At 45.2% G+C, this 16728-nt stretch overlaps 1 protein-coding gene across 1 annotated transcript in view; it reads left to right on the top strand.

Moving 5' to 3' along the window:
* Positions 1-16728, top strand: part of LOC139262374 (protein phosphatase 1 regulatory subunit 37) — a 374617-nt gene that overhangs the window by 176381 nt on the left and 181508 nt on the right. The gene's annotated exons all lie outside the window — the stretch shown is intronic.

Raw genomic sequence — 16728 nt, 5'->3', positions numbered from 1 at the left:
ATGGCATGTTGGCCTTCATAGCGAGAGTATTTGAGTATAGAAGCAGAGAGGTCATACTGCAGTTGTACAGGGCCTCTGTGAGGCCACATCTTGAATATTGTGTACAGTTTTAGTCTCCTAATCTGAGGAAGGACATTCTTGCTATTGAGGGAGTGCAGCGAAGGTTCACCAGACTGATTCCAGGGATGGCAGGACTGACTTATGAAGAAAGACTGTAACGGCCTGGCTTATATTCACTGGAATTTAAAAGAATGAGAGGGAATCTCATAGAAACATATAAAATTCTGATGGGATTGAATAGGTTAGTTGCAGGAAGAATGTTCCCGATGTTGCGGAAGTCCAGAACCAGGGGTCACAGTCTAAGGATAAGGGGTAATCCATATAGGACCGAGATGAGGAGAAACTTCTTCACTCAGAGAATTGTGAACCTGTGGAATTCTCTACCACAGAAAGTTGTTGCGGCCAGTTCGTTAGATATATTCAAAAGGGAGTTTGATGTGACCCTTACGGATAAAAGGGATCAAGGTTTATGGAGAGAAAGCAGGAATGGGGTACTGAAGTTGCATGATCAGCCAAGATCATATTGAATGGTGTTGCAGGCTCGAAGGGCCGAATGGCCTACTCCTGCACCTATTTTCTATGGTTCTATGTTTCTATGGACAGCAATGTCATGCGATACGGCCGCGCGATCGTGGTACCATTGCTGCCGTTGCCTTCTGGTTTAGACGTGATCATTGAGATCTGGGTGTACAAGGGGGAGCCTGGTTTTGAGGCCTCTCTTCATTAACAACTCGGCAGGAGCGAGTGGGGTCTTGTCCGATAACTGAGCAGAATGCAGGACAAGCGGGTCTGTAGGGAGCTGTGAGTCACGCGTTTTAGGCTCTGCTTAATGGTCTGAACAGCCCGCTCTGCTTGACCATTACACGTGGGTTTGAAAGGTGCAGACCAGACATGCTTGATGCCATTACGGGTCATAAACTTTTGGAACTCCGAACTGTGAAACACGGTCCGTTGTCGCTGACAAGGACGTCGGGCAGGCCATGGGTGGCAAACATGGCCCGGAGGCTTTCAATAGTGGCTGTGGACATGTTGGATGACATGATTATGCATTCAATCCATTTGGAGTAAGCGTCCACTACCACTAAAAACATTTTGCCGAGAAAGGGGCTGGCAAAGTCAATGTGGATCCTTGACCACGGTTTGGATGGCCATGACCACAGACTCAGCGGGGCTTCCCCAGGTGCGTTACTCAGTTGCATGCAAATGTTGCACTGATGCACGCATGACTTCAAGTTTGAGTCAATGCCGGGCCACCAAACGTGAGACCTGGCAATGGCCTTCATCATGACAATGCCTGGGTGGGTACTGTGTAAATCTTGCACAAAAGTTTCCCTGCCTTTTTTTGGCATAACAACACGATTACCCCATAACAGACAATCGGACTGAATAGACAATTCATCTTTGCGGCAGCTATGAGGCTTAATTTCATCCTGCATTTCCCTGGGAATGGCCGACCAATTTCCATTTAGGACACACCTTTTTACATTTATCCTGGCTGGTCCAGGTCCTAATTTGGCGAGCCGTGATGGGTGACCCCTCGCTCTCGAAGGCATCCATGACCAGCAGCAAGTCTGTGGGCTGCGGCATTTCCACCCCGGTTGTGGGCAATGGTAGCCGGCTAAGCGCAACAGCACAGTTTTCAGTGCCTGGTCTGTGGCGGATGACATAATCATAAGCGGATAATGTCAGTGCCCATCTTAGAATGCGGGACAACGCATTGTTGTTTATAACCTTTGCTCTCAGAAAACAATGAAATGAGCGGCTTGTGGTCTGTTTCAAGCTCAAACCGAAGCCCAAACAGGTATCGGTGCATTTTCCTAACTCCATAAACGCAAGCTAAAGCCTCTTTCTCTACCATACTATCGGCTCTTTCAGCCTTAGACAGACTTCTGGATGCGTATGCAAATGGTTGGAGTTTGCCTGATACATTGGCTTGCTGGAGCACACAACTCATATGATGAGGCGTTGCAGGCCAGCACTAACCGCTTACATGGGTCATAGTGTACCAGTAATTTATTGGAACATCTCAAGACAGGTTCCTGGCCTTCTCAAAGGCTCTGTCTTGAGATTTGCCACAAACCCAGTCATTACCCTTTCTCAGCAACATGTGCAAGGGCTCTAGCAATGTGCTCAAACTAGGTAGAAAGTTACCGAAATAGTTGAGAAGACCCAGGAATGAACGCAGCTCCGTCACACTCTGGGGTCTGGGTGCATTCTTGATGGCCTCTGTCTTCGAGACCGTAGGCCTGATGCTGTCTGCTGCAAACTTTCTCCCCAGGAATTCGACTTCTGGTGCCATGAAAACGCATTTGGAGCATTTCAGTCTGAGTCCCACTCTGTCCAGTTCGATCTCGACCTTCTCCCTCATCATGTACGGAACTGCCTGAGCCTTGTGGTGGACGGGTCTTGCATCCGGGCCTAGGTGGATCTGCACCTTGGCTCCCGTGAAGCTGCCGATGCCTGTTTCGAACAACGAAGGAAATTTGCTCAGCACTTCAGCGCACGAAGCCTTATCCACTGATGATAAGGCTTTAATATCATTCCAGTTCCATTTAATTTTCTCAAGCCATCTCCTGCCGAACAGCGTTGGGCCATTGCCTGGAACGATCTTCAACGATAAATCATGCACAGCTCCATCATACGATACCTTTACTGCTGCGCTGCAAATGACTGGTATGAGCTCTTTGGTGTAGGTACGCAGCTTCGCATTGATTGAACTCAATTTGGGTCTTTTTGCCTTAGTGTCCCACAGCTTTTCGAAAGCCCTCTGGCTCATTATTGACTGACTCGCACCCATGTCCAATTCCATGGATACTGGAACCCCATTTAATTTAACTTCCAGCAGTATTGGAGGACTTTTGGTAAAAGAATGTACCCCATACACTTCTTCGTTCTGTACCTCGGGTTGAGTTGCCTGTGCCACTTAATCCACGCTGGATCGATCATCCTCAGCCACGTGAGGTGCCCCATTGTTGCACACAGCCTTTGCACACGCATTGCTTGAATTGACATTGATGGGCCCGATGATTTGGCGCAACAAGACGAGATTTGATTCACCCCCGATAGCGGACTTTGAGCAGTTACAGGTTGTACGAACGCGGATGAGCAGGCCCTGCCACGTGCAGCTCTGCCTGCCCATGAAATTATTTTATGCACAGTACTTGCCGGTGAATTTCTGGGAATGCTGGGAAGATATCTGTTTCGAGTTTTCGTCCATGGACATGTGTGCCTGGGCGATCGTGACGGCCCTGCTCAGGTCTGGAGATTCAGCAGCCAGCAGCTTTCAAAGGATGACCTCATGGCCAATGCCAAGCAAGAAAACGTCCCGCAGCATTTCCTCCAACGCAGCAGCTCCAAAGTTGCACGGCCCAGTGAGACGTCTCAGGTCGGCGACAAATTCCGCAGCATTCTGGCCCTCAGAGCGATTGTTCGTATAGAAACGATACCTCGCCATGATGATGCTTTCCTTCAGTTTAAAGTGGTTCCAAACCAGCGTACACAATTCTTATACATTGGTCGAGTCGGTGAGAGTAGATTCTTCATAAGGCCATAAATCTTTGACCCACAAACGGTGAGGAAAACCGCCCTGCACTTAATTGTGTTATCAGTTCCTTCTAATCCATTGGCTACGAAGTACTGGTCAAGGCGATCAGTGAAATCCTCCCAGTCTTCCCCTTCCACGAATCTCTCCAAAATTCCAACAGACATGGTTGTGTGAAAGTTCGTAATTTTAGCTCGTTGCCAATTGTTAAGTATCAAATAACTCCACGAGGCTAAATACGGTGAGCTAATTCAGGCATGACCATACTCCAGTTTGTTTATTCTCAAAGTGAGGATTCAACATTATATACACGGCTTGCACGTGTCTGCCAGTGATCATTAGGACTCCGACAGTCGCGCCCTCCAGTGGCAGGTAAAACCCAGTTGACATACATAACAGCATATATATGGCAAATTTCACATCCTCAGGACATCCCAAAGCTCTTCACAGCCAACAAAATACTTTTGAATTCACTTGTCATGTGGGGAAATGCTCAGCAAGGTCCCACAGATAGCAATGAGATAACCATATGGTCAATTTTAGCGCTGTTGATTGAGGGAGATATGTTGGGCAAGACAGCTCCTCGCTCTTCTTCAAATAAGTGCCATAGTATCTTTTATGCCCACTGAACAGGCAGATGAAGCCTCTGTTTAGCTTGCGTCTTGAAAGGTGACACCCCCAACAGTGCAGCATTCCCACAGTACAGGTTGGACCTCCCTTGACCAGAACAACACAAAAGGATAGTATGCAGGTACAGCAAGTGATCAGGAAGGCCAATGGAATTTTGGCCTTTATTGCAAAGGGGATGGAGTATAAAAGCAGGGAAGTCTTGCTACAGCTATACAGGGTATTGGTGAGCCACGCCTGGAATACTGGCAGTTTTGGTTTCCATATTTACAAAAGTATATACTTGCTTTGGAGGCAGTTCAGAGAAGGTTCACTAGGTTGATTCCGGAGATGAAGGGGTTGACTTATGAAGAAAGGTTGAGTAGGTTGGGCCTCTACTCATTGGAATTCAGAAGAGGTCTTATTGAAATGTATAAGATTGTGAGAGGGTCTTGACAAGGTGGATGCAGAGAGAATGTTTCCACTGATGGGGGAGAGTAGAAGTAGGGGCCATAATCTTAGAATAAGGGACTGCCCATTTAAAACTGAGATGAGGAGAAATTTATTTTCTCAAAGGCTTGTGGATCTGTGGAATTCGCTGCCTCAGAGAATTGTGGAAGCTGGGACATTGAATACAATTAAGACCAAGATAGACAGTTTCTTAACCGATAAGGGAATAAGGGGTTATGGGGAGAGGGCAGGAAAGTGGATCTGAGTCCATGATCAGATCAGCCAAGATAGTATTAAATGGCGGAGCAGGCTCGAGGGGCCGTATGGCCTACTCCTGCTCCTATTTCTTATATTCTTATTGTTCTTAACCCCTCGTCCAGAACCATTACTGGGCACCAGGTGGCGCATGCGCGGAACTCCGACATGAACAAATTGAAGTCCTTCCTCGCTGTCGACTCTCGCAAACGCTGGCCTGACCCTGTGATTCACCGCGTCTCCCCCACCATGGTCTCTCTGCTGCACTCCCAGCCTCAAGCCAGCCAGCCCTGCTATCCCCTTGCTCAGAACCTGTACCATCCAATTTAACGTGACCACCCCTCATCCGGAAAAATCCCTTATCCAGAACAGGCCAGGTCCTAAGGGTTCCGGATAAGGGAGGTTCAAACTGTACTGATTAGGTGCTGAAGCCTCTGAAACAGGGTTTGCGCCCACAACCTTCTGACTCAGCGATAAGAGTGTTACCATTGAGCCAGGGTTGACAATGTGCATTGCTGGAAAGCAATGTCACATGAACCGACTAAGAATCCCAGCAGGTATTGATTCAGCTGCGGAACTGGTCCTTCAAGAACTGGGTCAAAGAAGGGTTGCCTGTCGGGCACTCTTGTGCATCCTGCTCAATGGGCAGACATCCACTCTGTGTGAGAGGAGGTGGCCCGAATGGTCAACACCATTTGACACATTCAGAAGATTTGGGAGCACATGAGAAAGCTCCTGTTGAGTGACTTTAATAGCACTCACGTTATTAATGTGCAAATCGTCCAGCAACTTGTAGCGAGGAAGAGCTATCTCGTGAATTGCAAAACGCCACAGGTTGCTGGATGATTTGCACTTCTTCGCTGTTAGCCCCACAAAAACGGGAGCTCAAACTCCCTGCGCGTTTGGTGAAATTTGCGCGTTAATTGCCCATTAAACACGCCGCAGAAATTTAAGGCTAATATTTAACAGCACAAGGACCTTTTTAATGAGGCGATTTATGTTCCTGCAATGCCACTCAACCTCTCCAGCTCTGAGACGGAATAATTTAAACCATGGAATCTCATTCTTACAGATAATAAATTGTTGTTAGAGGTTTAAAATGTTTAAATTTTTTTCTTACCTTTCCTTTATGTCTCTTTATTTCGCTCTCTCTCTTAATCCAATCTTTCACTCCTTCTCTTTATTTCTCTTTCGGTACCTGATATGACTCGTTAAATCTCATTGGTTAAGGAGACAGACTGTTGGTCCTGTCGTGCCCAAGGCCCCCGATGCAGAGTTGCCCTCGCCGCGCCTTTATCGCTTGCACTTCTAACAATTCACAGGGCAACAGAATTTTCAAGCTGCAGGGTGAGGGAGAAAGTTCAACGAACAGGACACCAGCAAATTCTGGGCCGGTATTGTGTAGATAATTAACACAAGCAGATAAACGTCCTGGGTAGGCTCTACATCTGAAACACCAACCCAATGCTGATGGTTCTGCTTTGTATTTCCAGCATTTTCTGTTTTTATTTTTATTTCCAGCATTTGCAGTTTCTTTTTTTTATATAGTCAATGAAGTGGCTCTGTTTATAGTGGCGGGGATAGTTTATATGTCTCCACTACAGGCGGGCGAGGGCACCTGCTGGCATCAAGGACTACTAAAGTTACCCCGAGGGTATAACAGGAGGATATGAGGTTTTATGCCTTTAAGGGGGTTATGTGACTAAAATGAAATACCGTGTCATTCAGCAGGAGATACTATCAATTCCAAATACGTGTATTGGCATGTAGGTGACATAAATGTGCAGAATTGTAATATTTCAAATTGTTAACTATCTATCTATTTCTAATCTCCTGATTCCGGCTAAATCTTTTTGCCACACCAGCCATACTTTCAGAAGTTAGGCACTGAAAATACGTTGTAAATCTGAGTGGATCGTTTCTCATGAAAGCAAAATATTCCAACGTACCAGTTTAATGCAAATTAGATGTCTGTAATTAGTTCTAGAGTGGTAATTTAGTGCACAAAAATAATTATTCAAAACCTGTTTTTTCCAATTAATGCCCAGGACAGAAAAGTCTGGTTTACCATTCCCCCACCCTAAAGAAAACAAAAACACAGTGCTAATGTATCATTATATCAGCTAAACAAACTTTTAAATAGCCAGGCTGCAAAGAAAATGTTGTAAAATGTGTTTCATGTCAAGTATTTTTCTATAAGATTCCCTGCGCAAAAAGGACATTGCAGTACATCAGGAGTCTGTGGGTTAATTGCGTTCAGCCAGTGTGCAGTATGACTTGTGGAATCAGGAGAAATTTTCCAAATTTTTTCTTGAATTTGGGCCACGGGATTTTTCGCTTCCCGGGGAATTGGCGGGATTACTTTTATGATTCATTGTTCCCAATACAGAGCTTCACGTGATAGGACCATCTTTGTGAATTCTAGAGCAACAGTCATTGCCTCCACAATGGATAAGGAATCATGTGGTCCATAAATCAAGCACAGGAATCATGTGCCCAAATCTCGACCTGCACTGCCAGCACCCAAAGCTCTGTGCCAGCAGTGCTAAATCAGAAAATATTACCAGCAGTTGGCTAAGACAGTGTGTTAAGTGTCGTCAGCCATGGCTTAGTTGGTAGCATTCTCACCTCTGAGTTAGAAGGTTCAAATTCCACTCCAGAGACCTGAGCGCAACATCTCCAGTGCAGTACTGAGGAAGCACTGTTCTGTCGGTGGTGCCGTCTTTCAGATGAGACGTTAAAGTGTTTGTCCTAGCGGGTGGATATTAAAGATTCCATTGCACTATTTCGAAGAAGTTATCCCCGGTCTCCTGTACAATATTTATCCTTCATCCAACATCACTCAAACAGATTATTTGGTCATGATCACATTTCTGTTTGTGGGAGCTTGCTGTGCACAGAATGGCTGCTGCGGTTTCATAGAAACATAGAAACATAGAAAATAGCTGCAGGAGTAGGCCATTCGGCCCTTTGAGCCTGCACCGCCATTCAATGAGTTCATGGCTGAACATGTAACTTCAGTACCCCATTCCTACTTTCTCACCATACCCCTTGATCCCCCTAGTAGTAAGGACTACATCTAACTCCTTTTTGAATATATTTAGTGAATTGGCCTCAACAACTTTCTGTGGTAGAGAATTCCACAGGTTCACCACTCTCTGGGTGAAGAAGTTTCTCCTCATCTCGGTCCTAAATGGCTTACCCCTTATCCTTAGACTTATCCTGGTTCTGGACTTCCCCAACATTGGGAACATTCTTCCTGCATCTAACCTGTCTAAACCCATCAGAATTTTAAACATTTCTATGTGATCCCCTCTCATTCTTCTGAACTCCAGTGAATACAAGCCCAGTTGATCCAGTCTTTCTTGATATGTCAGTCCCACCATCCCGGGAATCAGTCTGGTGAACCTTCGCTGCTCTCCCTCAATAATGTTCGACATTACAACAGTGATAACACTTCAAGAACATTGGGACATTCTGAGGTCATGAAAGGCGCTATATAAATGCAAGGTGTTCTCTTTTCTTTTAGTGGGCAATTCATGCATTAATGGGCCTGGCTAGTTCTTGTTATATAAAGACCGTCCTTTCATCAGTACCTCTTTTGCAAACCAAACATTAATAAGATTTATTGTTTTGAGATGCCTCATGGCTTAGTGAATAAGTATACTCCATGGTATGACACTGAGCCTCATGGACAATGACATCTAGGGCTGGATCCCTTATCTGTCCTGTCCTGTTAAGTTGGCTGATATCAGTTGAAGCAGAGGTAGTGCTATAGGCAGGTAACTATAGGCAAGTAACTATAGGCCGGTTAGTTTAACATCTGTAGTGGGGAAAATGCTTGAAGCTATCATTAAGGAAGAAATAGTGGGACATCTTGATAGGAATAGTGCAATCAAGCAGACGGAACATGGATTCATGAAGGGGAAATCATGTTTAACTAATTTACTGGAATACTTTGAGGATATAATGAGCATGGTGGATAGAGGTGTACCGATGGATGTGGTGTATTTAGATTTCCAAAAGGCATTCGATAAGGTGCCACACAAAAGGTTACTGCAGAAGACACAGGTACGCGGAGTCAGAGGACATGTATTAGCATGGATCGAGAATTGACTGGCTAACAGAAAGCAGAGAGTCGGGATAAATGGGTCCTTTTCGGGTTGGAAATCGGTGGTTAGTGGTGTGCCACAGGGATCGGTGCTGGGACCACAATTGTTTACAATATACATAGATGACCTGGAAGAGGGGACAGAGTGTAGTGTAATAAAATTTGCAGATGACACAAAGATTAGTGGGAAAGCGGGTTGTGTAGAGGACACAGAGAGGCTGCAAAGAGATTTAGATAGGTTAAGCGAATGGGCTAAGGTTTGGCAGATGGAATACAATGTCGGAAAATGTGAGGTCATCCACCTTGGAAAAAAAAACAGTAAAATGGAATATTATTTGAATGGGGAGAAATTACAACATGCTGCGGTGCAGAGGGACCTGGGGATCCTTGTGCATGAATCCCAAAAAGTTAGTTTGCAGGTGCAGCAGGTAATCAGGAAGGCGAATGGAATGTTGGCCTTCATTGCGAGAGGGATGGAATACAAAAGCAGGGAGGTCCTGCTGCAACTGTATAGGGTATTAGTGAGGCCACACCTGGAGTACTGCGTGCAGTTTTGGTCACCTTACTAAAGGAAGGATATACTGGCTTTGGAGGGGGTACAGAGACGATTCACTAGGCTGATTCCGGAGATGAGAGGGTTACCTTATGATGATAGATTGAGCAGACTGGGTCTTTACTCGTTGGAGTTCAGAAGGATGAGGGGTGATCTTATAGAAACATTTAAAATAATGAAAGGGATAGACAATATCGAGGCAGAGAGGTTGTTTCCACTGGTCGGGGAGACTAGAACTAGGGGGCACAGCCTCAAAATATGGGGGAGCCAATTTAAAACCGAGTTGAGAAGGAATTTCTTCTCCCAGAGGGTTGTGAATCTGTGTAATTCTCTGCCCAAGGAAGCAGTTGAGGCTAGCTCATTGAATGTATTCAAGTCACAGATAGATAGATTTTTAACCAATAAGGGAATTAAGGGTTACGGGGAGCGGGCGGGTAAGTGGAGCTGAGTCCACGGCCAGATCAGCCATGATCTTGTTGAATGGTGGAGCAGGCTCGAGGGGCTAGATGGCCTACTCGTGTTCCTAATTCTTCTGTTCTTATGTTATGTTCTTAGTGGCGCACATCTGGTCTCAGCACCCCTGGGTTAGGAAGTTGAACATTCGGCCTAGGCTTCCATTCTTAATTGCTATCCAGTGACCCCTGCAAGAAAGCCTGCATGTGTGGCCATGGGGTGATGAGAAGATTAGATTCTGCTGTGGTGTCCCCCCACAGCCAATCACCCTACCAACGCTCAGTGGGCCTGAATTTGTGGTCGGTGCCACAGCTAAGGAGTATGCCGTTGACATCGCAAGTAAATCCGCGCCTACCTCGGGCGATCCTCCCTGCGGGAACTTCCTTTAAAACGCTGCAGAGTTCCGCGCAGTGTACTATCCCGCGGAGCTCAGGAGCGCACCGTTGTGCCTTTGCAAACCTGGGATCACCAGGGGTTGAACTCCTTTTACTTCCTGATTCTTAGCCTATGAGCCACAGCTGAGCCCGGAAGTGCAAAGTGACAAGAGGAAGGATTCACTCATATTCGGTAAGAATGGAAATGGAACCGCGAGATAACTGGAAGATTATTAATATCGAAGGCAGGCTCCTTTTCTTTCTCTACTTTCATTTGCCTCACTTCATAAAATAACAGTCACAAAGGACAAAACTTAAAATTTCCATCCTAATTTCAAGAGTTTTAAATTTTCAGATATGATTTGCATTTAATTCCACTCGTTATTTAAGACAGTTTTGAACTAATTTGAGCCCAGATCATTAAAAGCTGACCCATTACAAAGGGGTCCGTAAATGCATTGAATGGTAATCTGTATATTTGTATGATTGAGCCGAGGGAAACAGCTGAGCCATTTCAGATCACAGTTGATAAAAATAAACCTGAGAAAGAGGTTCAGAAATTCAGTGACAACCCAAAAACATACACTTGCCATTTTTGGCATTTTACAAATTCAAATTAAATGGAATATCCTGCTGCGCATTTCCAATATTTCCTGTTCCTTTTTAATGCAAGAATGCCAGCACTCTATTTTAAAATAGTCTGTTCCGGTCCACTCACATTGTGCGACAGGCTTCCTTGGTTTTAAGGATAGTGTTAAAATCAAGAAAGAGGCATATAAATTGGCTAGAAAAAGAAACAAACCTGAGGACTGGGAGAAATTTAGAATTCAACAGAGGAGGACTAAGGGTTTAATTAAGAGGGGGAAAATAGAGTACGAGAGGAAGCTTGCAGGGAACATAAAAACTGACTGCAAAAGCTTCTATAAATATGTGAAGAGAAAAAGATTAGTGAAGACAAATGTAGGTCATAAGAACATAAGAACACAAGAATTAGGTGCAGGAGTAGGCCATCTAGCCCCTCGAGCCTGCTTCGCCATTCAACAAGATCATGGCTGATCTGACCGTGGACTCAGCTCCACTTACCCGCCCGCTGCCCGTAACCCTTAATTCCCTTATTGGTTAAAAATCTATCTATCTGTGATTTGAATACATTCAATGAGCTAACCTCAACTGCTTCCTTGGGCAGAGAATTCCACAGATTCACAACCCTCTGGGAGAAGAAATTCCTTCTCAACTCGGTTTTAAATTGGCTCCCCCGTATTTTGAGGCTGTGCCCCCTAGTTCTAGTCTCCCCGACCAGTGGAAACAACCTCTCTGCCTCGATCTTGTCTATCCCTTTCATTATTTTAAATGTTTCTATAAGATCACCCCTCATCCTTCTGAACTCCAACGAGTAAAGACCCAGTCTACTCAATCTATCATCATAAGGTAATCCTCTCATCTCCAGAATCAGCCAAGTGAATCGTCTCTGTACCCCCTCCAAAGCTAGTACATCTTTCCTTTAGTAAGGTGACCAAAACTGCACGCAATACTCCAGGTGCGGCCTCACCAATACCCTGTACAGTTGCAGCAGGACCTCCTTGCTTTTGTACTCCATCCCTCTCGCAATGAAGGCCAACATTCCATTCGCCTTCCTGATTACATGCTGCACCTGCAAACTAACTTTTTGGGATTCATGCACAAGGACCCCCTGGTCCCTCTGCACCGCAGCATGTTGTAATTTCTCCCCATTCAAATAATATTCCCTTTTACTGTTTTTTTTTCCAAGGTGGATGACCTCACATTTTCTGACATTGTATTCCATCTGTCAAACCTTAGCCCATTCGCTTAACCTATCTAAATCACTTTGCAGCCTCTCTGTGTCCTCTACACAACCTGCTTTCCCACTAATCTTTGTGTCATCTGCAAATTTTGTTACACTACACTCTGTCCCCTCTTCCAGGTCATCTATGTATATTGTAAACAGTTGTGGTCCCAGCACCGATCCCTGTGGCACACCACTAACCACCGATTTCCAACCCGAAAAGGACCCATTTATCCCGACTCTCTGCTTTCTGTTAGCCAGCCAATTCTCTATTCATGCTAATACATTCCCTCTGACTCTGCGTACCTTTGTCTTCTGCAGTAACCTTTTGTGTGGCACCTTATCGAATGCCTTTTGGAAATCTAAATACATCACATCCATTGGTACACCTCTATCTACCATGCTCGTGATATCCTCAAAGAATTCCAGTAAATTAGTTAAACATGATTTCTCCTTCATGAATCCATGTTGCGTCTGCTTGATTGCACTATTCCTATCTAGATGTCCCGCTATTTCTTCCTTAATGATAGCTTCAAGCATTTTCCCCACTGCAGATGTTAAACTAACCGGCCTATAGTTACCTGCCTTTTGTCTGCCCCCTTTTTTAAACAGAGGCGTTACATTAGCTGCTTTCCAATCTGCTGGTACCTCCCCAGAGTCCAGAGAATTTTGGTAGATTATAATGAATGCATCTGCTATAACTTCCGCCATCTCTTTTAATATCCTGGGACGCATTACATCAGGACCAGGGGACTTGTCTACCTTGAGTCCCATTAGCCTGTCCAGCACTATCCCCCTCGTGAAAGGTCCCTTGCAGTCGGATTCAGGTGAATTTATAATGGGGAACAAAGAAATGGCAGACCATTTGAACAAATACTTTGGTTCTGTCTTCATGAAGGAAGACACAGATAACCTTCCGAATGTACTAAGGGACAGTGGGTCTAGTGAGAAGGAGGAACTGAAGGATATCCTTATTAGGTGGGAAATTGTTTTCAGGAAATTGATGGGATTGAAGGCCGATAAATCCCCGGGTCCTGATAGTCTGCATCCCACAGTACTTAGAAATAGTGGCTGCATTGGTGATCATTTTCCAACAGTCTATCGACTCTGGATCAGTTCCTATGGACTGGACGGTAGCTAATGTAACACCACTTTTAAAAAAAGAAGGGAGAGGGAAAACAGGTAATTATAGACCGGTTAGCCTGACATCGGTAGTGGGGAAAATGTTGGAATCAATCATTAAGGATGTAATAGCAGCGCATTTGGAAAGCAGGGATAGGATCGGTCCAAGTCAGCATGGATTTATGAAAGGGAAATCATGCTTGACGAATCTTCTGGAATTTTTTGAGGATGTAACTGGTAGAGTGGACAAGGGAGAACCAGTGGATGTGGTGTATTTGGACTTTCAAAAGGCTTTTGACAAGGTCCCGCACAAGAGATTGGTGTGCAAAATCAAAGCCCATGGTATTGGGGATAATGTACAGACATGGATAGAGAACTGGTTGGCAGACAGGAAGCAGAGAGTTGGGATAAATGGGTCCTTTTCAGAATGGCAGGCAGTGACTAGTGGAGTGCCGCTGGGCTCAGTGCTAGGACCCCAGCTCTTTACAATATACATTAACGATTTGGATGAAGGAATTGAGTGTAATATCTCCAAGTTTGCAAATAACACTAAACTGGGTGGCGGTGTGAGCTGTGAGGGGTACGCTAAGAGGCTGCAGGGTGACTTGGACAGGTTAGATGAGTGGGCAAATGCATGGCAGATGCAGTATAATGTGGATAAATGTGAGGTTATCCATTTTGGGGGCAAAAACACGAAGGCAGAATATTATCTGAATGGCGGCTGTTAGGAAAAGCTTGGTGCAACGAGACCTGGGTGTCATGGTTTATCAGTCATTGAAGGTTGGCATGCAGGTACAGCAGGCGGTGAAGAAGGCAAGTGGTATGTTGGCCTTCATTGCTATGGGATTTGAGTATAGGAGCAGGGAGGTCTTACTGCAGTTGTACAGGGCCTTAGTGAGACCTCACCTGGAATATTGCGTTCAGTTTTGGTCTCCTAATCTGAGGAAGGACGTTCTTGCTATTGAGGGAGTGCAGCGCAGGTTCACCAGACTAATTCCAGGGATGGCTGGACTGTCATATGAGGAGAGACTGGATCAACTGGGCCTTTATTCACTGGAGTTTAGAAAGATGAGAGGTGATCTCATAGAAACATAAGATTATGACGGGACTGGACAGGTTAAATGCGGGAAGAATGTTCCCGATGTTGGGGAAGTTCAGAATCAGGGGACACAGTCTTAGGATAAGGGGTAGGCCATTTAGGACTGAGATAAGGAGAAAGTTCTTCGCTCAAAGAGTTGTTAACCTGTGGAATTCCCTGCCGCAGAGTTGTTGATGCCAGTTCATTGGATATATTCAAGAGGGAGTTAGATATGGCCCTTACGGCTAAAGGGATCAAGGGGTATGGAGAGAAAGCAGGAAAGAGGTAGTGAGGGAATGATCAGCCATGATCTTATTGAATGGCGGTGCAGGCTCGAAGGGGCGAATGGCCTACTCCTGCACCTATTTTCTATGTTTCTATGTTTCCTGCGCCCGTTCGCACTCGTCTTAAAATGTTTCAGCGTAATTAATTTGGAGCAGCATGTCGATTCCGATCAGGAGGTAAAAGACGCAGATAGCAAGTTCAGGATTTAACGCATGCCCCGAACATCCAGTCAGTGTCAAAGGCATGCTCTCACAGTTCGCCTTTATACTGACTGCAAATTCAGGGCCATTGTCTATGTTCATACTTAAAGAGTACTACCTGGGTGGTGTAATGGAGGGTGAAAGGCATCTGGGGAACGATACCCCTGCATGAGTCAGTGCCTTCAGGAGAGGAAGAAATTAGAATTTGCGGGGAGAGGGGGCAAGTAAAATAATAATTATTGCATTTAGTATCTTTAGTGTTGAAATTACACCATAAGAGAATGGGCCCATATGCTTATTTTAAAGGCTTCCACTAAAATGACAAGAGTATATGTCAGGCGAACACACCTATTTATCTCACAATGTAATTTGTTTTCAACTGAGTCTTTCGATTGATATTTAGATGTTTTTGTTAAAATAGTGCTGATAACATGAGAGAGAAGGTCTGGAGGAGTTGACAGTAAGAGGGGGCGAATTGGCATCAGTAGAGCGGCAGTGTACTCAGGGGGAGGCTTGATTTTGTTATTTGTTATATTTTGTAAGCAGAGCTGTTTTGTTAGTGCTGAGCCAATAATAACTGAAGTGTTGTCTCCTGCAGTGTGCTCTTTACCTGATGTTACATGTTTCATAAGCTTGTTTGTGCAGCGGTGGTTCCCAGCCCGAGGCACTGGATAAATACTGTTCCCAGCGCTCTCCTCTGTAGCCTGCAAAATGGATTTACAAAGCTCGTAAACTGGCAACAACGAGCAGATAGGATTTTCTCACAGCATTTCTAGACTTCAAGGTTTTGCTGAATGTTGTTAACCCTGCTGTTGTACTGGCAGAAGTGGGATATTTCCCTCCCGGGTTAAAAAGATGACAGTTTTGAAATCTTTACTTTTCTGGTACCTCAGTAGTGTGCTGATGCAGTACCTGATTTCCACCATTAAGTGCTGTTGTTGAGCTATGCAAATGCTTCGGCGGCTCCCGGTGGCCGAAACTGCCAGAATCTCTGCAGAGTTACAACGTAAAACATCTTTCTCTCTGCCCTGATGTAGCTCAAAGACGCAGCAGTACTTTTTGATGCTGCCTGACCTGCCGAGTATTTCAACAACAGCGACGATAACTTGTATTTCTATAGCGCCTTTAGCATAACAAAATGTCCCAAAGCACTTCACAGGAGTGTTATAAAACAAAATTTGACAACAAGCCATATAAGGAGAAAATAGGGCAGATGACGACAGGCTTGATCAAAGAGACTCAATACCCCCAAAGCAAGCGCCCTACTCGGAACTCCTACACAGCAAGCGAGCCCCAGGTGGGCAGAGGAAACGTTTCAAGGACACCCTCAAAGCCTCCTTGATAAAGTGCATCATCCCCACTGGCACCTGGAAATCCCTGGCCCAAGACCGCCCAAAGTGGAGGAAAAGCATCCGGGAGGGCGCTGAGCACTTCGAGTCTCATCACCAAGAGCATGCAGAAACCAAGCGCCGGCAGCAGAAGGAGCATGCGGCAAACCACACTTTCCTTCAACGACTGTCTGTCCCACCTGTGACAGAGACTGTAATTCCCGTATTGGACAGTACAGACACATAAGAACTCACTTTTGGAGTGGAAGCAAGTCTTCTTCGATTTCGAGGGACTGCCGATGATGATGATGATGATCAAAGAGGTAGGTGTTAAGGAGCATCTTAAAGGAAGAAAGAGAGGTAGTGAGGCAGAGAGGTTTAAGGAGGGAATTCCAGAGTTTAGGACCTTGGAAGCTGAAGGCACGGTCACTAATAGTTAAGTGATTACAATCGGGTTTGCTCAATAGGCCAGAATTAGAGGAGTGCAGATATCTCGGAGGGTTGTGGG

The sequence above is a fragment of the Pristiophorus japonicus genome, chromosome 4 (assembly GCF_044704955.1).
Source record: "Pristiophorus japonicus isolate sPriJap1 chromosome 4, sPriJap1.hap1, whole genome shotgun sequence".
NCBI lineage: Eukaryota > Metazoa > Chordata > Chondrichthyes > Pristiophoridae > Pristiophorus > Pristiophorus japonicus.
Note: the sequence above shows the minus strand (reverse complement) of the source record. Positions and strands in the feature narration are given on the sequence as shown.